Source organism: Corvus kubaryi, unplaced genomic scaffold, assembly GCF_017639235.1.
Source record: "Corvus kubaryi isolate FWS band 111438036 unplaced genomic scaffold, C.kubaryi_AGA036_p1.0 66, whole genome shotgun sequence".
NCBI classification, from domain to species: Eukaryota; Metazoa; Chordata; class Aves; order Passeriformes; family Corvidae; genus Corvus; species Corvus kubaryi.
This window is the reverse complement of record NW_024582054.1, coordinates 12,607,107-12,634,427: the sequence shown is the minus strand read 5'-3', so window position 1 is coordinate 12,634,427 and position 27,321 is coordinate 12,607,107. Positions and strand designations below refer to the sequence as shown.

At 36.8% G+C, this 27,321-nt stretch overlaps 1 protein-coding gene and 1 long non-coding RNA gene across 7 annotated transcripts in view; one reads left to right on the top strand and one right to left on the bottom strand.

The window, feature by feature from the left end:
* Nucleotides 1-27,321, top strand: part of SLC25A21 (solute carrier family 25 member 21) — a 240,602-nt gene that overhangs the window by 5,690 nt on the left and 207,591 nt on the right. The gene's annotated exons all lie outside the window — the stretch shown is intronic.
* LOC121673854 lies at nt 1,338-14,015 on the bottom strand. The gene is made up of 3 exons (XR_006019338.1): nt 14,004-14,015; nt 10,016-10,018; nt 1,338-1,420 (listed from the first exon to the last, which is right to left on the bottom strand). It is a non-coding gene; the product is annotated as an uncharacterized LOC121673854 (long non-coding RNA).

Genomic DNA, 27,321 nt, shown 5'->3' with positions numbered 1-27,321 from the left:
ATAGCATGCCAACCTAGTGTTGGACTTGGAGGTTTGGAGGGGAGTTGCTTGGTTCGCAATATGGTGAGGAGAACTTTGGGTAAGAGAAGACCAAAATAAGGTTAAGTGTATGTAAGCTGAGATATCAGATATCGTGAACCTCCTCCAGTATGCTTGTAGCAATTGGGAGGACGTAGGAACCGTTGGGAAGTTAAGACTCGGAAAGATTTCTATCTGTTTCTGCTCAGACGACCATGCATGCACGCACACTGTTTTATGAAACATGCTGGAAAGAAAATGTGAAGTACCTTCGCAAGGTCTGTGTAGCCCCTATTGCTTTCATCATTATACAGTTCAAAGAGGGAGTACAATATTCAGGACAGTTTGACTTCAGTGGGTCTCTGGAAATAAGGAAGAGCCACCAGGGAAGCTCAGAGAAACTGATGCTAGTTTTGAAGTGAGTATGGTCGAATTGTTGGCTTTGGTCTCCTAGGCACTTCAAAACCATGCAATGTGATATTTTTTAACCCAGTAGAATATAGTTCCGTGCTGCAGACCAGTGCAGTGAGCAGCAGCTGAGGGTATGCAGAATGCCATAGAATGAACCAGCTGAAGTTACCTTGTGAACCATGACCAGTGGAAAATTTTCAGAGTATTTTCCCACCTATTATAGCGTTTCAAACTTTAGTTCTGTAACATTTTTCAGTCTCCGAGCCTCTCCTTTTCTACCAGCTGATAATTTTAAAAATACACCCCTGAATCTGCAAGACAGATTGGAGTGTTTGCTTTGCATACTTCTAACTTAATTAAATGTTATTGGGTTGCCACAGAAAACCTTGTTTAATTTTAGTGGAAACTAATGAAATCCTCATGAGCTTTCATACACTTTGCTGAATATGCAATGCTGGCAGCTAGCGAAATTCCTCTAAATTTTCAGACAGTTGAGTAATTTGAAGAAGCAATACCCTTGCAATATAGTTTTAGTTTAAAAGGAGCAAATGAAAATTGCTATGTAGAATCATGGAATCATGAGTGGTTTGGATTGAAAGGGACCTTATAGATCATTTAGGTCGAATCCTCCTGCTGTGGAGAGGGATGCCACTCTCTAGATCAGGTTGCTCAGGGCCCCATCCAGCCTGGCCTTGAACACTCCAGGGCTGGGACATCCAAAACCTCTCTAGGCAACCTGCTCTAGCACTTCAGTGACCTCTGAGTAAAGAATTTCTTCATAACATTTAATCAAAACCTTCCCTCTTTCAGTTTAAAGCTGTTGCACCTTGTCTTGTCACTATCTGTCCATATAAAAAGTTCCTCTCCCTCTTTTTTATAAGTCCTTTTTTATGGAACTGTCAGGCCACAATAAGGTCTCCCTGGAGCCTTCTCTTCTCCATGCTGAACAATTCCAACTCTCTCAACCTGTCTTTGTAGGAGAGATACTTCACTCACTATCATCTTTGTGGCCTCCTCTGGGCCTGCTGTACAGGTCCATGTCTTTCTTGTGCTGAAGACTCCAGATCTGGATGCAGCAATGCAGGTGAGGTCTCACAAGAGCAGAGTGCAGAATCAGCTCACTCGGCCTGCCCCCACTGCTCTTGATGCAGCCCAGGGTATGATTGGCCCCCTGGATTGTGAGTGCACATTGCTGGCTCATGTCCAGCTTTTTGTCCACAAGAATCACCAAGTCTTTCTCTGCAAGGCTGCTCTCAATGCCTTCTTGTCCCAGCATCTACTGTGTCTTTCCTTACCTGACTGAAGTGCAGCACCCTGCACTTGGATTTCTTGAACTTCATGAAGTACTTGTAGGCCCCCTTGTCAAATTTGTCGTGGATCCCCTGGATGGGATCACATCCTTCTGTTGTGTCAACTGGACCGCTAAACTTCATGTCATCTGCATATGTGCTGATTTCTCATTGTCTGTGTCATTGATGAAGACATTGAAGAGCACTGGTCCCAAGACAGAGCCCTGAGGGATGCCCCACATCACTGGCCTCCACTTAGATATAGAGCCATTGACCTCAATGCTGTCTGTATCCAGAGAGTGTTTAGGGTGAACTGATCTTGTTTGATCAAGTCATTGCAGTGTACTAGCAAGTCATGAACACCCATTTGGAGCTCTTAAATGTGTTTCAAGCTTTGTTTGGGGATTTTCTTTTTTTTTTTTGATTGCAGTAGCTTTTATATGGGGGTTAAGATATGAAGTAAATTTTACATGTTTATGTAAGAGTGACAGAAACAATCTAAGAATTTTCATAATTTCTAACATGTCATGACACCTGTAGTGTGCTTAGTACTTTCTGTAGAAACTGGGACCCTGAAAAGAAGAATTTTCTGGTCTGTGGACTCAGATATAGGTCATACCAAACTGCTTGTTGAACCTGGGGGTTAAATTTCAGACTTGCTCTGATACTCGCTGGGTTTGGTTATCCTGCAGCAACCTCATAATTCCCAGTGTGTCTTTGTTCCAAATAGGATACACTGGGAAAAATGAGTAGTTGGTTGAGCTTTATTTAATCTGGCATGTTAGTCATTGGGGACAAAACATTTTGTGCACAGAATCCTCTATGGGTGTAATAAGGCACTTATCCTTCAGATTTTGTATATATAGTAAGCCTGAGGGTTTTAAGAAAGGTTAGAAATTTTCTATTGTTTTTAGAGTAACAAGTTTTTTCTCAAAAAACCTCACCTCTTATCTCTCACCCTCCATACAACTCCAAACCTGTCAAAACGACCAATTTCACATCTAGGAGTAATGAAGTTATTCGCTCTCATTCGTTCTACTGCCCACAAGATGGCAGTGCAATACTACATTAAGATGTTAAATATGCTTTTTCCTGTGTGCCAGAGCCATAAAAATGTATGTTGGTGCTGTTGCAGATAAGATTAGCATATGAAATTTTGAATGATAATATGCTAAGTAAAAGCTTTAAGATGTCAAATAAATAATGATCAATAAATGCTGATTTCACATGTGTACTGCACAACCAATGGCACTGAATTTGACTTTTATTGCATTAACCACAAAAATTGTAAATGGTGACATTTCACTGGTAAAGGTCAATAGATGGCTGTAAAGCTAAGATACCATATATAAATAAAAAAACTTGGGATAAATTCATGTCCCAGTATAATCAATATGCAAATAGCAGCTGATTTCCACAGTGAGGAATTTGAGTCTTGATTATTTTAATTTTAGCATAGATTTTATGCAATATTGCATAAATGTCATCAAGTTCTCAATGCCAATCTATAACCAAAGTAAAGACTCATGTGTTACATACACACTGCTGTAAGCCTCTGTTAACTTTCTTCAAGTATTTGCAGGCATGAGACCTACAGCAAAGCATAGAAGCTTAAAGATACACACTTCTACAAAATAAGCTATAAAATTTTGTTGTCAGATTTTAAAGTTAATAATATGGTAGAATAGTATATGTTATACATGTAGGTAGTCAAAATAATTAGTACTGGAACATGCCTGTTGTAAAATTCATAGGCAAAAAATGCTTTGTCTGCAGAGGCAGTTCTGAAGCTGTTCTGTGAGCCAAGATTATATTGGCATAAAGAACAATTTTTCATTACTGTGTATTGTTTCATCAGTTGTGCTTAGTGACTGATGTACATATTCAAATCCATATTAAATTGTTGTAACACAAAAGTTTATTATGCAATAAGAATAAAATTCTAACATATAGCAACAAAGCATGTCTTTTGATAGCAATAGATGTGTTTTCTGCAGCAGTGTTCTAGAAAAGAAAATGAAAACTGATTCTGGTTATTTCTGTGCATAAAATCTGGCGATTTTGCCTGTTAAGTGATGATATTACCAATTTTCCTATAACTGTAGCTTAGTTTCTGTAACATTACTTTGGGTGTCCTTATACATGTAAACATTCTTTCTTTATGCTTGCTGCTTTTCCATTTCAAGCTAGCAGGGTGGGAGACACTCAAAATCATACTGCTGAGATAGGAGGAACTCATCTGTTATGAGATTGAAATTCTCTCTGAAAAATGATTATATTAATGTTTTCAGACTGGTTTAAGTATTATGATTAGGGTTGATATGAATGAAAAGAGCTAAAAGGGCTAAAGACAAGGGGGAAAAAAACCCCTTTTCAGATAGTGATGTGACTCCTAGAACTTGGAAGTTTTGAAAATCAGTATTTCAACGATGAATAATAGGGATGCCTCTAAGTATTTTCAAGTATCTCAGTCTTGATTATAAAGACCTTAAATCTGTGCTTCTTCAATTGGACTTGAAAAAATACAATTAAATTTTTTCCTCTTAGGGGAGATGAATTTGCTGCCTGTGGAAACCATCACTGGTCCTGTTGTTGGGTAAAATAAATTAATATTGGTTTTTATAATATGAAACTCACTCTCTGATGCCTAATTATTATTTGTGCTAGAAAGTGTTAAATATCAGCCATCTTAAGATAGTATTTTGTTTACTGAAAATCTGTAGGACAGGTCATGTGTTTTGGGTGTGTTGAAAGTAGAGTAGTTACAGGATAAGTACCTGACATTTTTTCTGCAGCGTGTCTTGTCCTGGGGAATCACTACAATTAGATATAATTGCACCAACATCTGAAACAGGTAATTAATGCTTCAGTTGTCTACAGTGGTGGTTTTCTGATGAGAAAATAACTGAGATAATCTGAATGTTGTTGAGAGGTCCCACCCATACAGTGTGGAACAAAACACAGGAATAATTGGCCTTTAGATCTGCTTTTCAGTCATTGAACTCCACTGTTAACAGCTGCTTTTGTTTTCCCTTTGGATCACTCTTAATCCATCAATTTTTGTCAGGAAACACAGTTTATGGGTCATCTTTTAGTCTTTAGTCAACGAATCATTTCCCAGTTCAGTGTGTTAACCTAGTTTCCTGGGCTTTTTACTGTTTTTATTTATACAGAAGCATGCAGATCGCAGGCTGGTGCCCCCAGACGGCAACACTTCCAAAAGCAAAGGAGAGCCTTAGTAGCCCTTTCAGTTTTAGAAAATTCTTTGCACTACTTATTTAACTTCCTCTGAGAGCCAATTCTGAGTGGTTTTCCAATAGGGTTAAGTTTTACATATTTTTCCATTACTAACACTCATTTCTTAATATTTAGTTAGAGGGTTGATTTTCAAAATTAGTGTATATTTTGAATGTGTAGTAAGTATCACTCAACTTTGTTTTCTCGACTGGCTCCAGATAAGATACTGAACTTAGTAAAAAATGAAGGGCATGGTGAAAAAAAAAAAAGGTTCTAACTGCCGTATTCAGACACAGAAACAAAAGTTAACTCTTCATTATGGATTCTATGATATTTGATGTCTCTTCCAGCTTGTGGAGCTATGTGATTAATTTCTGAATTTGAAAGTTTTTTTAAAACCTTGTTTGTTTAAATCTTATCCTCAGTGTTTTGGCACTAAAGCTTGAAATTATGAACTGTAGATGTTTTAAGAACCAAACAGTAAATATGGTGCTCCTCATCTTTAGATGAATATTTGGATCTGAGCCATGAGGTTATGAATGCTTGAGTTTCGTGATCATACACTGGGGGTTTTTAGGTTGGTTACATGGTTGGTTCTCTACAGGCAGGTTTGCAATGCTGCCTTGCATGTGGTGGTGTACACCTGTGCGTAACATAAGCCATTGCAAGAAGTAGAAAACAAAGTGTCAGGGTGCTTATAGGCTTTTAGAAGAATATATTTTCCAAAACATTGCCGTACTATGGGTGCTGATCAGTGGCAGCACAATCTTGTGTATACCCCTTAATTTTGTCAGAATTGCATAATAGTGCAAGAGTGCTTGCTTTGTTCATGCTGCACATTCAAAACTTTGTGTCCAGTGCCCATTTTAAGTGCTTCTGTTATCTTATTCTTGGTAGCCTCTGTTGTCTCTGGGTTGTTATACTAGTTCATCCTGGGATCAGTTCATCACCCAAAAGAGGAGTTATGTAGAGGAATCGGCAATATTCTGAAAGTAAAAGACTCCTGGAAGAACGTGAGAGCTTTGAGAGTCTTCATAGTTCTGCTCTTTATTCATCTCCAAGTCTCTGGTTATTACAGAGCCAAGGCAATGGGACTTTCCTAAAAGTTCTGTGTTTGCGGACAAGTGCTTCATTCTCTTCTCCTAAATGGGATTAGGGTTCTGGAGGGGGTTGGGGCTGTTGAATTAAGCAGGGAGAGCACGGCTGCCACTTATTTATTATACATCTTGGTAAAAATTTTACAAGGCAAAACTGTAATGCTGACTGGGTAATGAGGCAGTCCTTGCTCGAAATAGTCTTTATTGTGTTTTTTCTAAGCAGTGACGAAAACAAGTATCAAGATGCTACATCCTTTGACTGGCATATTCTTCCTTATTGTGAGATATGATGATGGCCGTCCCAGATGACATAAAGGAAACAGAACATTTTTTTCTGTTGTTTTTTAGCAAACTTTTCTCCTTTCTGCAAAATTTCACTTTTTAATATGATGAGAAATAAAGTTTATTGATTAGGCATTTCTAAAAGGGAGGAAGAAATCATGGAGGCTTTCTGCAGATAGAAACCAATGAATGTTATTAGAGAGTAGACTAAATGGAAAGAAATGTCTTATTTAGAGTATGAAACTCTTCTAAGTTAATGTCCATAAAGTTTAAATTAGTTCAGACTTTTCTTATTAGAATAAATGTTTCCTTTTAAAAAGCATGATAATCATAATCAAGACTAAATTTGTTCTGTTATTTATTTTCAAAATGATTGTATATGTTTAGCAGACTTTTGATTTAAATCCCTAGGGATATATTGGAGACAGATGTTTAGATGACCTAATGTTTAAAGTAAAGTTATATTTGGACACTCGATTAAATTTTCCTTAAAATCTTTCCTTATATGTTAGATTGTGGAGCAGTGCAGAAAGTATTGAAAGATTTATGTTGAAAAGGTACTGCTTTATTTTTAAAGTAGATTACTAGAGTTCAGTAGATTTTATTTCAGGCAACTGTCAAAAGCAGAAAATGTTTGGATATAAAACAGTATGTTTACAAATGAAAGTATTGTGTCTTGTTGCAGAGCTGAATGGGAAACAGATTTCTTTAAAAGTTCATTGATTTCAAAACCAAATTTACCAGGCCAGTTATAGCTGCCCCCAAAACTTGGTAAAGACTCTGGTAGACCTTAAAATGTAGCATCAGTTGAAGACTGCATGATAGGACATAACAGCTGCAAGTGTTTTACTACTTTCCAGTTTTGAACAAGTAATAGCTTCTCTCAAGATGCACCTAATGTCATAGTGTGGAAAAGTATAAGGGCTTCATATGTGATAGTAAACAACATTTTGAAAAGTCTCAATATTTCATTATCATAATTATCAATATTGACCTATTGAGAAGGTATTGATTTACAGATGAAAACCATGAGTATCTTCAGTCTTTTGAAGTTTATATATACTGGCTTTTATTGTGTTTAGTTAAATAAACAAGTTACTGAGTTGCTGAACTTCTGCCATTTTTAATTGTAACTGAAATATTGTATTAAGAGATGCATTCTTGTCACCAGCAGAATAATTTTCTTTGTGGGCTGATGCAAGTGTTGCACTAAAACACTACTCGGATGCTTAGCACTCCGCCTGCAAAATAACCTCTGGCCAGATCTCGAGAACATTTCTGTGGGACAGCACTTTTTATTATTTTCTGTCATTTGTGATTAGGAAGGCTGATGTGGGCAGCAGAGCTGTAATGTATTTTATGCAGAGTGGACCTTGTTAAGTTTAGGCAGCACATGCAGCACTTTTCTGTAATCTCGTTGAGGTCTGCTGGGTTAGAACGGGAGTAGCCCTCTTCTGGGAAAAACTGAAATTGCAGTATTTGGAGCTTTCATGTAGGAGTGGATGTTGGGTCAACAGTGGCATAAAAATCATGTTTCACAAAGGGAGTGAAAGGAGATCTCATCCTGTTCCTGAAAAAGGAGCTTTCATTCTGTCTTTTTGCTATTAGATGACTGTATATTAGTCATGGCAGTAACTGTTTTGCACAGCATGGATCTAATCAAAACCTAACGAATGAATGTGTAGTACCTATGTGATGCCACTGTAAGAAGAAATTATTTTGCTTTTCTTCCTGAATTAAGATTTGGGATATAGATTGTAACTCTGGAAAATAAATGGAAAAGTATCTTCTTAAGACTCCCAAGAAGCAAAGAGTGGTCACAATATTGGAACAGATAGCCCTTAAACATCTTCTGAAAATGTCACTTGTCAATTGTTGGTGTGAAGATAAGGAGCATATAGAATGAAATTCTAAAAGTTTTGCAGATAAAGCAGTTTTACAGTGTTCTGGTTATATTTGTGTACACACAGATTTTCTAAGTTCAGAAATGTTCTTTAAAAGTATTGAAAGAATATTGATCAGTTGATTGTTAATTGGACTTGTCACTTGCTTAAGTCTTGCAGACCTAGAGTGAACACCTGGAACTGGGCTGAAGTAACTTGGGCAACAACTTTTATGCTTGTTGTGTAGTATAATCTTACCTTTTTTTATGTAATGGCTTTTCCCTTTTTTAATGTATATTTTTCTCAGTGAATGGAAAAAATAATGGCTTTCAGTGAGTGGAACAAATAATGGCTTTCTGTTTGAATACTAATGATCTTCTCATGTAATCTATTATCACTTACATATACAACATTTGACTATTTTTTTTTCTTTAATCTCCTTATGCTCTGCTACTTGAGTATTTTCTCTGAAGACTTCAGTTGGTGTGCTGAGATTTGCAGGAGTGATTAGTTCTCTCTGGTGCCTCAAGACAGACACCTGCAAAGAGAGTAGACAGTTTTATTGGGATGTTATGAAAGTTTTATGCAACTTGTAGAGAAACAGGGAAAAAAACTCTGGGAGCAAGGGGGGCGAGATGGTTTTAATTTCCTTAATGCTTCCTTTTTATTATTATTTTTTATTTTCTCCTTTCCTGTAGTCCATTGTAGAAGTAGCAGGGACCCTAAAGACTAAATGCTGCTCTGTTACTTGGACTGTTTGCATTCTGTGTGCTGAGTTAGGATAACATCCACTGCAGTCAAGTAGAGATGGTATCACAATCATTACCAGCTCAGTTCTAAACTGGGCTTTTTCTGTTCAGTCTAGATCTTGTTTACATCTAAATCTTTGTTTCCTATGTTTTAGTTATTCTATAATTGCACCTAGAACCTTAATTGCAAAACCTGTGAAGAATTAAAAAACTTAGACAATGTTCTATAAATTCCTTTTCAACAACAGGGCTGAAACCTTATCTACTGCAACTGGAATTAGGGACAGCTTGCCTTGTCTTTGTTTTGACTACAAACTCTATTCTGGTTAAGATATTAAATTCAGAGAGAGGAATAAATCACTGCATTACATTTTGTATGATGATTGAACTGTTTGTAAAATTTGAACATACTTTATATATTTGGTAATTGTTTTGTAAACATTTCAATGTTCAAGTTTGTGGCATAAATAGTTTTGACTATGGGCAAGATTTGGACTGCTTGCATTCTGTATAAGCAAAATCTGGGTGCCTCTTGCTCACTGAACAATTCAGAACAGATCCAGATGATTTGAGTCCAGGGAAAGAATTTGGATCTTCCTTGGTTTAGCCAAGGAAACCAAGGAACCGAGGAAATTCTCTCTTACAAGAGTTTTTTGGTTTTTTTCATTTGGTGTTTTTGTGGTGTTTTGTTAGTTTGTTTGACTTTTTGGTGGTGGTGGGGGGTTGGGGGTTTTTTTTTGCTTTGTTTTGTTTTGTTCATTCTTGCTCACTTCCTAGGTCTTTGAATCTTGAAATCATTTTCTGCGTGCAGGTATGGATCAAACATGAGAGAGTGTAGCTGTATATGAAGTGGCCCTGGTGGTCAGTTAAGTCTTCTGAAAAGTAAAATAATGGATTTAACTGTTTTGCTTTCTGGACTCTAATACATTAACTTTTCATGTGTACTGTCAGAGTAATTGTTATCCCTCAGTTCTAGGGGAATTGTAGGTACCTGAACCATGAGATTAATCAGTATCCCAATTCCACTGTAATCAATGGAAGTTATTCACTCCCTGAATCTCTTCTGAGCTCTTCTGAGCTGTCTTAGATCTGTATCAGATATCCTGTGAAGTCCAGTATGTGAACATACTCACTACTAACTCCAGGTGGCTACTCCTTGTATGCATAAAGGAATGGACCTGTTGCCAAATTGTTTTCCTGGCTGTGGGCTTGAACTCTCTGACATGTCCATTTGAAGTCAGGCAACAATTTTCTAACCATTGCAGTGCCTAGGCTGATGTCCAGTTGGCTACCAAAGATCCCATCTTACCCAAGTTATTGAATCTAACTCTATTAAAAATGCTGTTTTAAAAGTTACTTGTGAATCTGAAACAATCTATTAGGTTATGTCTCTATGAAATCCTGCACAAAACTTGTATTGATATCCCCACCTGTGTTTGGACATTAAGATAAAATGTTGGAAAACTTGCTATCATTTAAAAGAAATATGTCTGGAGGAAAAGGCTTTTGTGATAGCTAATTAATTATATTTCTGTTACAGTATACATTATCTGTTTATATCTGTGGGGGAAAAAAGTATTTCTGTAACAGGCTGTAGAGCTCATAGCTGAAAAATATAGTAAACTGAATTTTTACTTCTAAAATGTGCAACCTGTTGTAAAGTACTCCTGGATCAGATGTATTGTGTTTGGTAATAACTGCTGTATGGTGCATAGAAGACCTCCATAAATCTCCTGGAAAACTCGTAACTCCCGAGTCTTGTATGCAACAGTTTTCCATCCAACAAATTTAAACTTTTCCAGGAAAGGAGGAGAGCGGTTCTGATGTATCTGATCTGTTCTAGAACTTCTATTCTCAAATTTAACCAAAATTCTTCTTAGTATTTCACTTCTCTTACCCCAAGTTATGTATGTAAAGTCACGTTGACACCATGGTATTTTGGACCAGGCTTCACTGGCCGTTTACCAAAGGATCCGGGGTGCGTATCTGGAAATAGTTTCTTATTTGTAATTGGTGTGCAAATGGTAGTCTCCACTGACATTAAGTTCATGGACTCCACTTTCCCTGATTTTACTGTATGAAGTGAGCTAAAACCTAAGCAGTCTTCAGTCTGAGCCTGTTTGTACTTAACTAACAGTGTTGCTGTTTTGTGTTCACTTTCTAGACTTTCAAACTGTGATGTAAGGGAATTGTCAGTGGTTGCCTTAGAAGTTATTCTTTCAAAAATAGCTGTGACTTGTTCAATTTCTCATATTTTCTATTGAGATTTGCATCCCCTATATATTGGTCATCTTCAGCTGGCTTTCAGTTGGAGACTGAAGTCTGTCTTCTGGGGCTGGGTTGAGCACAATTTTCCTTCCACTGTTTAGTGTCCAGCACGTTTGGGGTTCTTCCCTCTCTTTTGAAGGATATAGGCAGTGATCTGACAGTCCTAACATCCTTCCAGGCCTGTTTCCATTCAATGGAAGTTAAGTTTGTTTTGCTTTGCTTCTGTTCAGCAAATGTGGCTTTTTCTAGAACTTTGATGGCCGTACTTTGTACATAGAACATCAGGTGATTGAGATATTTTTCTAAAACATGATCTGTGCCAAGCAGGATCTAAGTGGCAGGATGCACTGACCATACAATTGTGTGCTTTGTTTTCCTCTGTGTTCTTGCCAGAACCTTGATGCTATCAAACCTGATGATGGGGAAAATATTTGTCATCAGTGATCTCCTCCAAAGTATCTCTTTGTGTATGCAGTTAAAATATTCCTTTTTTTCACATCTACAAACTCAGTAAATAGTTGAAGGCCTTGAGCTTTTTCCATGCCTTTTGTAGCCAGTAAATATATTCACTCAGTTGCTTCTGCTCATTCTAGTGCCTAAAGCAATAAACTCCCAAGTTTTGTAGTCTGTCTCTTGAAGAAAATTCCCTATTTACTAAGCATGAATTTTCTGTATGTTGAAGTTTCTTGTTTTCTAGAAATTTCCTTTCCAAACCATACCTTGGCTCGAATTTAGTTTTGTATGTTATCTGATTGTATACCAGCCCTTTGTAAAACTAAAACACCAAATAGGGCACCAAATAGGTCTAATATTTTGTATAGTTTCTGTTTGTTGTTTGCTTGTACAATTAACTTGTGTTATTGGTGGGGATAAAGTTCACGAGCCCTGTTTCTTTCCTTAGCCAAAAGCTACCTGCAAGAATGCTTTTCTCATTTCACTTATAGCTGTCATCTCAGTAGCTTTTGTGTCACTATCTGGTGCTGAAATTCTGGGTGCGTTTAAGTTGACAGTATATTCTTCTGTTGCGACGTTCCTCGTTGGCCTGTGAAGAAGAGAGTTGGTGCTATTTATCCAAGTGTGTTCTTACTGTGTTAGCAAACTCTTTGAAATGATGCTGACCTTTTAGGGAACTGATCCAAGGAGCTTAAGTGACAGAAACTTAATTGCTTTTGATAGAGTAGTTTTCTGACAGTTTATTTGCCTGAACTGTGGGAGTTGGCAGGGATTCCCAGTCAATGGCAGAAGAGTAGGTAATGGTTCTGGTAGCAGCAGGCTCATTGGATTGCTTATCTGTTTTATCAGGCTGCAGTGAGTGCCAGGAACACTTCTGCTTCTGAACTTCGCCCAAAGCTTAACACACATCAGCAATCTAATTAGCTTGCTCAATTGTGGTAGCTAGTGAAGCTGTTTGTCACCTTCCATATTTCCCTTGTAGGACCTGCTTCTCGGGTAACCTGAAGCTTTAACAAATACCATTAAAGGAAGATGTGTATTCAAATAATCCACAGCAGGAAAAAGGACTTTGCTCAGCTTTGTGTGAGGATTAAGGTGGAAGGAAGGCTCCACTCTTTTTTTTCTTTTTATCGTTTTTGGTTTGTTTTTTGGGTGTTTTTGTTTGGTTGGTTGTTTTTTTTTTCCTGGTTTGTTTGGGGTTTTTTTAATGAAACTTTAATAAACTCTTCTTTGTGCTACTGGTTTGCCACGAACGTATACTAAATTGAGTTAGGGTCTGGGGAATGTATTTCAGGATTCATGTTGTACTTTGCTCAGAGTATAACCCACTTTAATGTATGTGAGGTGAAGAAACCCAGCAAATTGCATCTATGGCAGTTGAGTCAGTTGTCATCTGCTTCCCAGCATGTAAGTCCATCACTAGAAGAGCCACCACATCTAGAATATGGACAGATATAACAAGGCTTAAAACACTTTCAGGTATGTCTTCTTTCTGATGCCTGTCACTTGATGGCATGGGCTGAGGCTGGACAGGCTGAGAGCTTGTTTACTCTGTCTCCTTTAGGCTTTGGAACTGTTGAGTTTGATGGTTTTCTGGTGCAACGCATTGGTTGATTAAAATTAATTTTTCTGCCTGACAGTAGTTTTCTTAATTTTCTCATGAAAGTTTTAGAAGCATTTACACGTGTTCTTGTTTGCTATATTTTACAATCTTTTCACTAGTTTATGTGTGATACTTGTACTTCAGCATTTAAGGTGGAGATGGCAGTGTTGTGCTTCTCTGCTGTCTTTTTTGGAGACAAAAGCAAATTTCCTGCTGGGATGCTCAGGCTGTTCTGTTTGTGCTGAAATAATCAAACAGAAGCCTAACCATACAGGGGGTGTGCAGTGTATCTTTTCTATAGGAAGATAATTATGTCTTGTGATAAAAAATAGGGAAATTAAGAAGCTACTGGAAGTAGTTAAAGATGAGTCCGTAACTGTTGCAGGAAAGTATGGTATCAGTCGAAAGTTTTGTTATATAACACTTGATTAAAAAAACACTTAAAAATAAATTTTTCACATATAATATTGCCTGTGTTAGTTCTAGATTAAAATGGAAGAAAATTGGCTTTTGAGCCATTCGTAGTCTGGAATTCACAGGCTTTCATAGTAATTATGAAAATATTAAAAACACTCAGAGAAACTATTACCTTCAAACATAGTCGCTAATGTTACAGTTGTCTGAACATAAATTCTCTGGCTTCAAAAAAGCCCCAGTTCTGTGTTTGAAAGACCTATGGTGTAAATGTGTTCTTGATGGAGCCAGAACAGTACCTCTGAACACCTGGAACTTTAGCCTTGTGTTTGGAAAGCAGCCAGGTGGTGATGTTGGTGGTCCTGCACCTGTAGACGCAGTGCCTACTCCATACCATCACCTTGCACAGCGTCTGCTTGCATGCTGAAGTTTGAAACCTGACTGCCACTCACTACTTGTGGCTTGGCTTTTTGGTTCTGTATTATGTTAGCTATACAAGCAAATGCTTCTTAAATCTTTTACTAACAGAATCGTGCAGATGACATAACTGTGTTATTCTGATATGCTTTTACTTTTAATCCTGTAGTTTTTCTCTTTAAGTTTTCCTCCACTCGCCACTAATACTTTTACACTTGGATAGTTTCCCTCTATACTTTCATTCTTACAACTCTGAACAAGAATGTTTGCTCCTAGTGGCTCACACGGTTATTAGTAGAATTCAGTAGCAACTGTGTAACTTTGAGCACCGTTAAATCTTGATACAAATATGTTACTGCCAGAACTTACCTATTTTATCTTACAAGTCAAGTCTTTGATACTTAAGGTGTTTCAATAGCTGTCACAAAAATACGTGAAACAGGGTTGGAAGAGGGGCCAAGTATGATACATTTGTATTCTGTGTATACTATCTCATTTTTTCTCTAATGGCTGAGATTGTATTTACAACTCCAGAGCTATCTGACGTTTGTTCCTTAAATAGGTACTTAAAAAAGGACACTCACATTTTATAGTCCTGAATCTCTGCTGCCTGTTGAAATCTTGTTTCACTAATTTATTTTCCCTTCCTCTGAAGCAGGGATTTCCTGAAAACTGGCTCCAGACCAGTACTGCAATATAAATATTATAGGATATAGTATGATGGTACTACTTTTGTGTATTTGAAATCAGAGAATCATAGAAGGGTTTGGGTTGGAAGGGGCCTTAAAGACGAGCAATTCCAATGCCCCTGCCATGGGCAGGGACACCTTCCACAAGACTGGGTTGCTGGGAGCCCCATTCAAATGGGCCTTGAACACTTCCAGTGATGGGACAGCCACAACTTCTCTGGACAACCTGTTCCAGTGCCTCACCACTCTCACAGTAAGTGTTTTCTTCCTAATATCTAACATAAACGTTCTCTTTCACTTTGACACTCACTGTATCAACGGTGATTTTTAGAGTTACCAAGATTATTATTCTTTTTCTTCAGTGTTTTACCATTTAACCTTTTTTTTTAAAGAATGATGAAACTGTTTCATGGGGTAATTACCACCATTTTTTTCCTAAAATGAAAATACTCTGTTACTGGGAAAACATTACCTCTATTGTACCTTGTTTGAAAATTCTGATACATAGATTCTTTTTTTCTGTAACGTAGCGATAGATATGCACTCATTACACTGTTGGTTTTGTTTGTTTGGGCTTTTTTAAGTATTAATCAACCTCTTAAAACATTTATATATGTAATTAAAAGTAATTTCCCACCAAAGGTAATGATTGGAACCATGCCTCATATAAAACAAAGAGATAAAAAATCAATTGGGAGATCTCCAATTCTGTATCATCCTTCTCTATAGCTAAGTTTCTGCTGCACATAAAATCATCAAGACTAAGAGCAACAGCAAGAATGTCTGCTATCAGAAGATAGAAGTAGTGTCTTGTGGGCATGAACTGTATGTTTCATTGTGTGCTAATGTGCTAAAGATGATGCTTATAAATGCCAACAATTTTGGTGCTCATCAAAGCATGCAAAAAAAAGGAGAGGGAGATTCATGTTATGAAGTTATGACAACATTTTCTGAAGCTTCAATGTGTCTGTGATAGCCTGGTAAGAAGACTGCAGCAGGTTGAAAGTGATTATCTAAAGATGTCTCTATTTTTAACAGTTCATGTTTAGGTTTTGGAATGACTTGATCTTGTTTTTAAGGAGGGGTTTTCAGTGTCCAGAAATCTGAAGTACTCAATTTCAAAAAATGCAGGTTATGTTAATCCCTAATTTAAGACTTATTTTGAGTTAAATATGAAATATTTAAAACTATTTAAAATAATATTTGATTATTCATTTCCTTGTTAAGCCTTCTCCCATACAAAGTCCTTTATTAGTATCTTGTCTAGAAGGGAAACAAAGAGGAAGATGTGAATAATGTGTCCTCCCAGTGTAGTTTGGCCATTTCTATTTACTAGTGATATGACCTGACTATTTACTGGTTACATTGATGATATGGTGTGGCCTGGCCACTCTGTGTTTGGTTTCTTTAATAGAAGGGTCCAAGTTTTTAATGTTGGAGGCAGAAAAATTGCCATCCTGCAGTTGATGTGGTTCTTCTCATGATACGGTATCATTCTTTTTCGGTAGGCAAAAGTATGTACAGACTTAATTCCTGTGAATTTCTGTAAGCAGAGATTCAATGTTTCCGTGTAACACAAGTATTCAATATTAGGAGATCAAGGGAAGGTGAGGATTAGTCAACAAAATGTGAATATGTGTAACTTTGATTGCTTAAAGTTCTTTTCTTTTAAAATACAGTGCCTGTTTAGATCACTAATGCATTTTAATTGTTTCCATCTTTCAAAATATGTCTAGCAAGTTCAGTTTCTAGTTGTTGTTATACAAATAAACTAGTATTAAATGCATTGCTTTATTCCTTTCAAACATACTTTCAAATTAGTGCTTAATGTGGTTTGAAGATTTTGCCAACATACTCTTCCAGATCCTTCTCTTATAAGAGGGTGGTTGATTACATCTATCTTTCTTCTTTGGTTTACAAATGCCGATATATTCCAAAGAATGCAAACCCTGGGACCATTTGTCATCACACTTTGACTGTAGTTCACTTCATTATTGTATGTAGGAGGAAAAGCAAACAATTAGATGCCTGAACAGAGGAGGGGAGGGAAGCTGGAGTGTCAGGACATGCTAAACATTCTTATTGCATTGCACACTTTAATCTCCTATTGTTTTCCCATTGCTTTTAACACTGACCTGCCTGGATGTGATAGTTGTAAATATATTTAAAAAGAAAACCAGAACTGTTTGGCTGAAATACTAAATATAAACTGTCTTAAAATGAATGGAGTCTAAGGGCTACAGACCTTTGGGATTTAAATCCTACCTAACCCTGTGTGGGTTGCACAAATGAAAAAGAGAATTTGATATAAATGCAATAGCACGCAGCATTTCTTAGCATGATCTTTATAGGTTTAGTCTCAAAGCAGCAATTTCAGACCTTGAAATTGTCATAGGTGATCCGAGGAGTAAAGGGATATTAAGACCAGGAAAAATGCCCATTCCTCTGCTAATAGTGAAAAAAGGTCAAACAAAACAGTAGCCTCAAACTGAATCAAGTATAGCATACATTTCAGTGGTACTCCCTCCTCTTCTCAGATGCATGTCCTGAAACAAGAGACTTGCCATAGAGTCACTAAAATAGGCAGTAAAGCAACGTAAGGTAAAGTGTATTGCTTCTTCTCTTTTGATGGGCATTTTCAAAATTACACTTTACTAAAATGTAAACCAAAAAAACTGTGAATTGGATCTCTGCCCACTAAATTAGCCAAGGTGACAATTTCAGAAGAAAATATGTTAAGTCATGGTGATGAGGTGTACACACTTCACAGAAGAGCAGAACTGAACACCCAGCTGTTCTCAGCCACTTTGAGTGTTTTTAGGCTGATAATTACTTCCATTTCAGAGTTAAAGCTTCAAGAATGTTGTTTTCTGCTTAATCTGCCTCAGGTCTTCATATTATTAGAACCTTAAGTAGCAAAGACAGCTTACTGGAGGCCGTGCACTTGTCCCTTTTTTCAAGTCTATTTTTTTCTGCCAGTGGTCTCTAATTTTGCATTCCAGTGACTTTGGGAACTGTTTTCTTAATTGGACCGTGTGGAAATAAAGGATATCAGAGCTGTTTAGTGGCGCTTTTTTTAAGTTTTAAGCTCCCTGCGTATATGGCAGGATTTAAATGAGAAAGATGTCTGAGACAAAATAAGATACATTTACTTACAGTCCTTCTACTGCTTCATTCATCAGTCAACCTAATCTGAAAACACAAATTTCAGTTCTTCCTTTTGCTGATGCTTAGTGCCAAAAGCACCTAAAGTTCCTAGGTAACTGTATGATTTTTTAACCAATGTTATTCAATTAACCAATTTTTAAACCAGCATTCATTACCTAAACTGCTTCAATTGCCCCTTAAATGAACCACCACATGCATGCAAAGGTCTGTTAATAGCCAGTTTACAGGCTTAGAAGCAAACACTGTAGGTTTACTCAGACTCTCCCTTTGGATACTCAAAGCTGCAAGTGTCCACTGGTGCTAATATAGGATCTGAAATTTTAGGAACAGTCATTGAATCATTTGACAGTTTGGTTTGAGGCAGCACTTAGGTGAAGTTGTCAGGAAGGCTCCCTTTTGCTTCCATGTCCATTAGATAGCCCTTTAACACATGAGTAGAAATTTCTTTTGTCCAAAGAACATCTATCAGCTGGGGTGGATTTGTAAATAGGCTTTGGACTGAGCCCATCTTTCCTGCTCCCACTGAGCTGCAGATTTTCTTTTTAAAATGCAAAATGAAGTGAACTTTAGTCTCAAAGCTGGCCTAAGGCCTGCTTCACCCTGCATGGCTTTTCCAAAATTTAGGAGGGAGGATGGGGGTGGGGGAAAGACACTTTTTCAAGTTATGTAGGTCCAACCAGGGAGCTCAGGTGCCCTGAGAATCTGGATTCTCATAGCCTGGAAAGCATTTGCACAAGTTGTCAGTTCTCTTTTCCTGACCTCTGATTTTGGCAGGTCTGCAGTTCCTGACCAAAGAGCAGGAATGCTCTGGCAGCTTTTAGGATTTTCCCGATGCTTCTGTTAAATACAGTGCTTCCATCTATTATCCTCAGAGGCTCATGTGACCTGAAAGGCAAAGATTTTCTGCTCTGGATCACTTCATTAGGCTTAAGAGGGAAAAAAAATATTTTTTTAATTTGAATTTTTATTTTGAATTATATATTAGGGGCTGTACTAAACCAGATCTAAGAGATGTTGGGAAAATATCTTGGATTATCTGTTTTATGATCCCTTTGCAATTACCCTTCTCAGAAAAGATGTGTATTAAGGAAGCACAACAAACTTCTGCACAACTGAATGAAGCAAGTAGTCTCTCTTACCATACCTTTAGACTTATTGTCCCAAGGCTTGGCATTTTTTTGTCTTTCAGCATTTATATATATCTTTGAAACTTTGTTTTTAAATCAGTAGCAGTTGTCTTCTCAGTTTTCCTCCCTAGGCCAGTTCTAAGTCTTGTTTTCTTTTACTTTTTCATTTTTTTAAAGCTGTTAGAATACAATTACTTTTTTATACATGCTTTGGAGATACAATTCTTGCCTTTGTGGACTCTTCTTAGGAGTAGCTCAAATCAATAAAATTGCATCTTGTTCACTCCATTTCTCACTTAGGAGTTTCATTGTGTAACTTTCTTGAAATCACTTAAGAGTAAGAACTGAGATCAAAATCACACTCAAAACAGTGTGATATAGCAATAGTTGGCTTCTGCTCTTGTGACTCAAACATTTACTATTTTTTATTTTGCTCAAATTTTAAGAGTGAAATTGATAAATTATAGTTCCTTTTAATATCTGTTGTGATAATCTTCATCAGACCTGTTTTAGGCATTGTTTGGTACTGAATAATGATTGTGGAGTAAAAATAACTCTTACATGTAGGAAGAGGAGTTGAAAATGAAACACAGTATTTGAAGAATTACTTTTGGTATGACTTTCAAGCAGTCAGATCAACAAGCTGTGAAAAAAGGAAGTGTCGAAAAGTCTTTGTCACCTGGGTCCTTTAAGAGCTCATTAGAAAACAGGCTGGAATGGAATAGAATAGAATAAAAGGAATTTTCCTGTTTGACCAGAAAAACGATCTGTTGCATCACATCTAGTTCAGTTTCTAGGTACCACCCAAAGTGAATTCCCACTCTTAACTATGCAGGCATAAGTGTGCGCCAGTACAATGAAACACCAGCTAAACCGGAATAGTAAATTATTAAAAGTATATTTCTTCAAAATATTTGACTATTGAGAAGATGTAGCATATGGGTGTGAGAAGATAGCAAATTGCCATTGGATTTAAACTCTATTTTTTCACTTCAGTCCCACTGTGAGAAAGGTGAGATAAGGTGAATTTCTGTATTGGCGCTATATAGGCAAAGGCAAAAATGACTGCTTTATTTGGGAGTGCCCTGTGTTACGTGGCTCTGCCATGTCTTGGGTCAACAGGTGGAAAAAAAGCTTTAAAAATCTGTATATGACAGCAATGTCAGAGAAAAAGGGCCCTTTGTCAAAAATTAACTTACGTATTTTAGGAATAGGAGGATAAGTTACGGGAAATGTGTGTAATACAGACAATGCTAAGCTTTTGTCCACATAGTGTGAAAAAAAATGCACACTATGGTTCATAGGAATTAGACTACTGGTGGCAGACTTTCAGAACATAGATGATGTTCTGCTGCCGCACAGCTTGAGGTTCTGCTTTGAGAGAGCATAGTTAAATTTGCTATTTTTGGTTGACCTGGCTTTTCTACCTTTGCAATATCAAATCATTGTAAATGGGCAGTGAAATAGTAAGTAACTTGAAATCTTAATTTGTTGTGCTGTGTTGTTTGTTAACTTTTTTGATATTCATGTCCCAAAATTTTTATTTATTGGTAGAAAAATCAGACTATATAGTAGTCTGTCCTCATATCTAACGCTAGCCAGTCAAATATTTTTCCACATGAAGATGAATAACCACTCCTATAAGCTTAAAATTCTTGTAATAAACAGTATCAATTTTCTTTAAAATTAAAGAGAAGGACAAAAACATCTAAATGTTTGTGTATTTTCTCAAGAACAAAAAGTATGCAATACTGAATGGCTTTAACCAGTCCCCACTGTACTGAATAATCTAATGATGGTATATACTGGGATGGTCTAATGTAAGGTAAATGTTAAGGATTTTTTTTTTAAAGTTTTCTCAATTTTAAAGATTTTCTGCTCTGTGGATAAGTGAGAGGAGAAGGAAGGACCCTGCTTTCTTCACAGAAACAGTCTACCAAAGTTATCTGGACTACTTAAAACCATAATCTGGACTCATCCCAGAGCATTACAGGTGATGTTCTAAGGAACATGGAATACGTTTTGTTTGCATAAATAAGAAACTGCAGGACCTGGCTACTTTATTGACCAAGCTTAATTTTGAGAAATGTAAATGAGAATCAGTTGCTGTGGGATTTTCAGTATCTAATAATTTACTTCATTTATACTACTCTTTATTATATAGTTATTTCGTGCTCCACAGTGTTTATTATAAAGCTAGCTTATATTTTTCCCATGAAGACTTTCCACTGCTCAGAGAAAATATCTTTGAAAACATATGTTGTTACATAAGAGCCTGTTTGTGGGAACTTCGGGGAATTCATGCTGACTTGCTTAATCATTCTCTGGAGAGCAACAACCCCTACTTCCTGTCTGCTTCTATTACTTGACGCTATGCCTTAAAAAAGAGACTGCAACCAGGAAGAAAACATTTCTGAACCAACAGAAAACACTTGACAATGAAAGAAAAAAGTTCGGTAACAGCCATGTGAGAGCAGTTCAGTGTAAGTAATAAACTAGCTCTTGAATGTTGCACATTTGATCTATATAACATAATGGTAAAAATGCAGTGTGCAGCTTTCTCTGGCCTTCAGCATAGCTCAATGAAAGTCTGATGCCAGCTTGGAAGTAATTCCACAAATGTGGATTAGTATTTATTTTATTTGTCTCTAAGGTAGTCATGTAGTACAGCTTCTTAAAAATTAGGACAGAGTTGTAGCTGTTGAGAGAATAGTTGAAACTGACATGAAATCTGTGTATTCATGTGTGTTAGATGCTCTTTAGATGCATATATGAAAACTATCTTTTTTAATGGCTGAACCTAGAGAAAAAATAGGCCAACTGAAATATGCAGCTCCCTATTTAGGTAGCATACCCATATCCCATGTGTTCTTTCAATAATGTAGCAAAAAGAGCTAGTGGTTTGTTCCCCTTGGTTTGTGTGAGGTCGCCTTTCAGATTTTTCTCTGGCACTGTTTTGTCTTCTAGTGTGAACAAATGCAGGTTTTTCCTTTCTCCTGAAGCTAGCTTTCAAGCAGTCTAATCTACAAACATGAGTTTAAGTATTGTTTCTATGTTGCGTGACTTGCACCTCTTTACTTCAGACCTCAAGTGTTTCTGTCCTGCTTAAAATCTTATTTGTTACTGTGAAGTATCAATTCACGTTCATGATGGCTGTAACAGGTTTTTAGTCTGTCCACTGTAAAACCTCTCTTCATTCTCTCTTGAAAAACATGAACTACATCACCACTTCTCTGGGTCAGTAAAGCCCATAACTGTGAGATCATTTCAGAGAAGATGGGCAAGAGCTGTTGATTAGGTGCTGACTTTCAAGTCTCACTAATCTGTTTGCATAACACTTCTAGGATCAGACTTTCTGGTCAGCACTAATATTTAAAATGCTTTTCGAGGTGGCAGTCATGTCATAATGCAAGATCCTTTTCTTCTGAAGCAAGAAGACACACATGCTTGCGCTGTGTTCACTCACAAAGTGTATCTCTATTGCTGGTAAGAAGTGTATCACCATAGAAGTATTTGGGGATCTTCAGGCTCCCAATCATATTATATACTCCAGGCCTTGGAAGTTCTGTATCCAAGGGGAAAAAGCAACTGTGTGTGCAACCAGCAGTGAGGGCCAAGTCAGGAAGTTAGATACTCCTCCTTCCTTCTCTCACCTAAGGATGAAACAAAATTAAATTCAGAGTACACCTTTCTGTGCAAAGAGGCAACCAAGCTGATACTGCTTGGTTTCATTACCTTCCTCAGAAGAAAGAGGAGGGGGAAAAAATAGGCAAGCTACGACATGTATTACAAGTGTTTCCTTCAAGACAAATTTAGAGCCAGAATCAAATAGCAAAGCAGAGAAATGAGAGAAAATCAACGGAGAAAGGATGGGAAAGTCTTAATCTTTAATTCGTGAAATTCTAATTATATTTTGCTGCTTAAAGGGAACCAAGGCACTAAGTCTAAGCAGGAATTTTCTTATAGATTGAAAAGAAAAATAGCTCAGGAAGTAGTTCCTCAATACTGATTATTTCTGATATCTCTGTAATTTCCAAATTATATTTGTTCTGAAAAGCAGTGGAGGATATTCCCCAGTTTTGAAGTTCTTATGGGGAAAGGCATATTCTCCTGTATGCACAAAATCTCAAATGCCTATGAGACAAGAAGGTCCAGGCCAGTGTTTACCAGATAATACTCATTATCTTTTACCAGATAATGAGTATTTTAATGAACTGATGAAAAATTCTTAGCTTTAGCACAAAAGCCTCTTAGTCAGGTATGGAGTTGGGGACAAATTTAATTCCTTTTGCATTCTGGTGAAAGGAAAGGAAGTATGTTTCATTATCATTTTGGCTTTGAAAGTAGCACGTGGATTGTTGTGTTCAGGAAGTATTCAGCTCTGGAAACCTTCCTGTTTTCCTTTAGGTTAGAGCTGTCCTTTTATTTGTGGCATCTGTGGAGGAGTTTGAATTAAAACCCAGGAGTGACAGCAGTGCTCCCCTCTATGGCCTTTTCAGAGCATCGCCTTTGCAGCTTGATTTAAACTATTGTCATAGCTGACAGTGGCATAGCTGCTGCCTTCTGCAAGCTTGCAGGAACTTGTAATTCTAAAAGAAACCCCAAATGAAATCTGAGATTCAAGTTGTACCTAAGGAATAATTCTAAGTAGCTCCACTTCCAGGTGTAGGGTGCTAATTGGGTGGTATTGATATTATACTAAATGAACATGCATCATTGAAGTCTATTGTTGCATTGCTTTGTTTAAAATATGTAGTACTTTGCCAGCAGCAGCATGCTGATGGAAAACTGTCACAACAGCGATCAGTACAATCTGGGAGTTAAATTTGACTGAAACATATGTCTTCAATTTTAATAGCTCAACTTCCCAGATGCCCTAGAGGAGAATATTGCCTGAGAAGGAGCTTTTCATGTAAGAATAATTTGTGTTAAGTAGCTCAGTGATCTGTTTGTTAGGTTAGAGCTGACAGTTTGTTTATATTTCTAAAGGGGTATGATGAATGGGGGAGAAGTTGATGCTAATTAGCCTAAATTGTTCCTAAGAATGCAGAGCACTTTGCCAGTTTCATTGTTTCTGTTTCTTTGCACATTTTCAATAATTGAATAGAGCTCAAACCATTCATCATAATTTTAGGTAAGATGGAAATAAATGAATATAGCACGGGCAAGTCTGTGTGATGGAAGATGTCACTTTAGAGGTCAATTAGATAAGACATCCAACTAGGACTAATGAAGCATTTTCTAGTTTGTTTCTATGAATATAGCAGTGTGAGTCATTTTAGATGAAAAAATAATTCTCTCTGACATGGTACTAGTATTAAATATTTCTTTCAAAGCTTCTTTGTCTTATTAGCATAATGTTTTTATTGTAACTCTCAGCTGTTACCTCTGACACTCCATATGACAAAACATGCTCCTTTTCTGTTTACTGTATATCAGATACAATAAATCTAAAAAATCTGCTCTTGGGAGAACAAAAATATTGGTCAGGTGTGATATGCAGAAGGTGTTAGCAAAAGGGGATGAAATGAATCAGAGGTATGACAAATGTAACAGCAGAGAAGCTTTTATTATTGTTTGTCTTCAGCATGCTCTACAACTCACTGTTTTTAGGTTTGGGAAATGTAATTCTGCTCAAATTTGAAACATCCTATTCATACACAAAACAATAATTTTATAAGAATGTGTATTTTGTATCGAAAATTTCCTTGATAAATTGAAGTTAGATTTGGGGGATGGGGACTTGGAATGTTCTGTTTTCAGTCCTTATACAAGACCATTCTTTTTTAATTTATGCACATATAATACCACAGGAAGAGATGGTATAAATTTGTGGACTGTGGAGAATGAGTGAACATTTTTGAATCAGGATCTTTAAAAGGGGTGAAATTTGAGTATGATTAAGTTAGGAAAAAGGCTCGCTTACGGCGGAAGTCAGAGACTCTGTATACATTATAGGCATGTCATGGCTTTTAAAAAGTTATGTTAGACTTCTATACAAATTGCGAAGGAATTTGTATAACCCCAAACAAAATTCTGTGTGGCTCTGAATTCTTGCAAAAGTACAAAATAAAGTAAAAAGGAGTGAAATAATAATAGTAGTTAGTATTCCGGTCAGGAGTGAGTGTTGCTGTAGGGCAGGCTGCATGGGTGTTTTGTTGGTCACTAATTTTCTTGGAAGGAAATGATCCCATGGCTTATGCTATCCGCGTTTGTGCATATTTGCCCTATAATTGGCATTTATTAAGGGGACTTTTGGTTTGATGGATGACTGTCAGGGTATTGCCTGCTAGCTTTGATGCAGATTGCTTTTGCATGAGGTTTTTTTACATTAACTCATTAGAAACTCTGCTCTGCTTCAACATTCTCTTTATTTACCTTCTGAAAATGTGATACTTTTCAGCCTGTGTTTCAAGGGACTTAGTGTAGTTTTATTTGTGTACCAGTGTTTTAATATGGACAGATGAAAAAGATGCATAGCAGAAAAATACTAAGTTTTCAACCTGTGAATCATGAAACTTTTGTAAGAGTTTCGGCTTAATTAGTTATCTTTGAAATGCTAAGCTGCTAGCAAAATATCTTTGGTTTATGGCATTGACTTCTGTGTTCCTAAATTTTTTTTAAGGGGAAAAAAAGGCAAGCAAAATGCAGTCCCATAAAAGCAGCAGGTATAGTAATATTTTCACAGCAGGTCAATATTCAATGAATGTTCAACAAATCCAGGATTGGTGTCTGAGACATATTAGTGGTTTCTTCAAGGCTGGATTGATTTGGTGTGTTCCTGTAATGTATCTGGGACAAAGGACCGTTAATTAGATTAATTAGCTATAACATGATTTATAAGGCAGTTATAATAAAACTATGGTTACCAATGTATTTAATCACATTGCCATGTTTTGATTTGGCATTTAGAAAAGCATACAAAAGGAATGGAAGTTGTGCATACTGACCCTGTCACTTTGAAAGTTCCTTTAATAAAACATTTTCTCTACAAGTAGCTGTGCAAAGGAGAACTACAGCTGCTGCACTAAGTAGTGCTTCTCTTAGCATGAGGAAATAAGTGGAATGTTCAGCAGGTTAAATTCTTCCTCTGGGTTCACATGGCAAGAAGAAAATTTGATAGAAAACTTCCTACTTTTTAATGTTTTCTTTGTTTACTGCCTTGATGTTTTAATAAGACATTGCAGAACTTGTGCTTGCCACCCAAAAAAAAATAGGAAAAGGCAAATTTTTTTTGCAAACTCCTGACTTATTTTCCTGTTTTCAGTTGATGCTTATGTAACACATTTCTTACAAGGCGTAGTAAATGTAGAATAAAAAGAATATTGAGTATTGTAATTCTATATAGTTTGGATCTGAAGATTTGAAGTAGGCAACTGACAGAATAACAGGACATGAATCCATCTTTTCTGCAGTGCACGATATTTTTGAAGGATCTGAAATTTATTTGTATTGATCCCAAAATGAAATGATGGATTTACATGTTCCCAGTCCTGTATATTGTTTGTGCATGTTTTTAACTTGCATGAATGGATTCTCTGGACCTTCTGACATGCTGAAGTCCAAGCATTTGTTCAGGGGTTTGCAAGCTCACAGCTCTTTGGCTTGTACATTCTAGTTGCTGTAATTAGCTGTAGCTGTCTGAAGTCTGGGACTTTCCTGTTAATTACAACTAATCTTGACCTTTTATGTCATGAGGAACTCATTTCGATTTCTGGCAGTAAGACTTCAACTAGTATAATAAAGAATCTATTAACCAAATATAATCCTATTCTTATGAATTTGTAAATTAAAAGGCCTATTAACTCACTGAACTGGAAAAAAGTTCATTGGCGATATTTGAAAAGTTCAGCTCTCTTATTTATTTTTCATGGCTTGATATAGTATCCACAAGATATCAGTGCCAGACAAAACTGAAACTAACTGACCAAGTATTTTGTTTATTTAATTTTAAAAATTAATTCTGTCTTTTACCCTTATGTAGTGGGGGGCAGGGAATAGGGAGCAACAGATTTAGCAGAAGAATGTTTACTTGTGATTTAAGTTTTTGAGTTCAGCCTGAGAGAAGCCCCATATACAGACCTGAGTGTGAATTATTAATGTTTCTGTGGTTGTGATGCCAGTATAAGAGAAGCAAGGTTTATAGAATCATCAAATACAAGCATGGACAACAATTAGTTGCTTATTCCATGCTTGTTCTGAGTAAAAAACTGAGC